The sequence below is a fragment of the Saccopteryx bilineata genome, chromosome 2 (assembly GCF_036850765.1).
Source record: "Saccopteryx bilineata isolate mSacBil1 chromosome 2, mSacBil1_pri_phased_curated, whole genome shotgun sequence".
NCBI classification, from domain to species: Eukaryota; Metazoa; Chordata; class Mammalia; order Chiroptera; family Emballonuridae; genus Saccopteryx; species Saccopteryx bilineata.
In genome coordinates this window covers 304,917,774-304,920,192 of record NC_089491.1, presented here as the reverse complement: position 1 = coordinate 304,920,192, position 2,419 = coordinate 304,917,774, and positions in this window count along the sequence as shown.

The following is a 2,419-nucleotide window of genomic DNA, read 5'->3' as shown; positions in this document are numbered from 1 at the left end:
AAGGAGTATGGTTTGTGTGTGTTTCTCAACCCACCTGGGCCATAGGAGGTGTGCCCTGCACCCTCCCTGCTCTAATTCTGGATGCTGCTGCGTTTAGGGCCAGAAGTCACGTCTAGGCGTTGTGAGTGGGCGCGGAGGAGGCCTGCATCCATCCTTGGCCCAGGTCTGGCCTGAGCAGTGGGGCCAGCCAGGAGAGCGAAGGGCAACCCTTGTGCCCTCCCAGCCAAATGGATCCCTGACCTCTTGGGGGGAGGAAGATTCAAAAGAGTTGACATGGGGGATGGCCAAGGCTAAGGAGCAAACCTCACAGTAATGCTGGCCCAGCAGTAGTTATTACAAACCTTGACACCACCTCCTGCTGCCCAGATTGCCTCTTACCTGGGGTCTGTGTACCACCTCTTATCACACACATCTTCCAAAGTTCTCAGCATCCTGCTCTGTTTTACAATTCAGTGTCTTGGTTTGTTCTCCCAAGACCACGCAGAGTATGAGGCTCCTAAATCATCCCTCCTGACCTCCCCTGTCCAGTGGATTCCTGTCTGGCTGTAAGAACTTTCCGGTTTGCTGTTATGTTTGAGGGGGTGGCAGCTGCTTTCCAGAGAGGAAGCTGGTATTTAGAGGTTGGGTGAAGTCTCCCAAGGTCCTGGAAGGAAGAAGTGGACCAGGACTTGATTCTCAGTTCACCGGTTCACCAGCATAGACCTCACCCCTTTGCAGACAGCCAGTCACCAAACTGTAGGGCAGGGGCCAGGAAACGCATTGCTGGGAATCAGGCCTTTTAAGCTGAGTTTGGAAAGAGACTAGATAGGACTTAATGTTTATTAAGCTCCCTACTATGTACCAGTCGCTGTGTGGAAGTGTCTTTTGATCCTCACAACAGTCCCATATCTCCCCATTTTGCAGATGAGAACAGTGAGGTTCCCAGGGTTAAAAGACTTGTCCAGGGTCACGTAGCAAATTAGAATTCCAGGTCTGTCTGCCACCTGCTGCGAACCAATGCAGCTAGTAATTCCAGGTCCTGAGGGAAAACGATAGGGAATGAAAATAGACTTAAAGAGAAATAGGATGGGATCCGGAGGCCTCTGCAAGCTGATGGCAAGACAGAGCAAAACAGCCCCCTAGTTTGCTTTATTATATAGCCATATGCAAATAAGGAAGTCTCTGATACAAAGTCACATATCTAAGGCATAAACAGGAATCCATTTAATCCCCCCACCATGCATAACTGAAATCAACCAACATCTGGACAAAGGGTGAGAGAAAGGGCATGTAAATTGCTTCTAGCAACTTAAGCAAGCAAGTGAAGTGGGGTGTTGGGATGAGTACAAATACTCAGCTTTATAGCTAATATGGGGTGAGATTTAGCCTTTTGCTAAGCCTGGAACTTACAGCCACTCCAGCTACTGGGCTTCAAGGAGGAGTAGGATTGGAGAAAGGGAGGTGTAGACAGTGTGGAGCCCCAGGAGCCAAGGAAACAAACTGAAAGAATATGGAGTGGGGAGGCAGATGCTGCTTTGCTGGAACACCTTGCAAGACCACCATTGAGTGACAGTCTCTGCCTACCAGTTTACAGTGGTTTCTGCCCCTTTACGGGTCTTCCTGAGGTGAGGGGTGGGCAGCTGATCTTGCTGCTTCAGCTTCAGGCCTTTTGTGAAAGCTCACGTGGGTTGGGGGACTTCAGAAGCACTCTAGAGTCTGCCCTAGAAAGCCTGGGCGGGGGCAGGAGGGGGGTCTTAGCTAGACAGGCTCACGATATATAGTGGTTAGTATTCAAAAGCTAGGCACCTAGGATGGAGCAGTGAGTAAGCCTGCCATGTCCTCACTCTCACAGAGCTGACACCACCCAAATGAGCATGTGGTCTATCGAGGGGCCAAGTGTGATGAAGCAAAACCAAGCAGCGTCAGGGGAGATGTGATGCTTGGGGTAAGGGGCTTTGGCTTCTCTGATGAGATTGGGGGAGTCATGTGGCCCCCCAAGGACGGAGTATCACAGGGAAGGCCCCGAGGGGAGCATGTTTGAAGAGGAGTCAGTGACGCGGAGTGCCGTGGAGGCAGGGGCGGCAGGAGGGCTGGCTCACCTCCCCAGCGTGGTTCCACACCCGAGGTCTAGCGGGAGTGTTTAGGAAGCGCTGATGCCCGGCTCCAGCTCAGATCCATTCGCTCAGGTTTTCTGCTGCGAGGACCAGACATCAGTAGTTTTTAAAGCTCCCCAGATGACCCTAATGTGTTGCCAGGGTTGAGAACCACTCAGGTGGGGCCTAGGGGGTGGGCCTGGGAGGGGCTCCAGATTTCTTTCTGAGATGAGAGGCCACTGACTTCTGGTTTTAGAGGCTCAGAGGCTGACAGATGGCAGCCCCCATTGAGGAAGGTGCTGGGAGAAGGGGCGAGGACCCCCTCCTCTACAGACACTAGGAGGAGG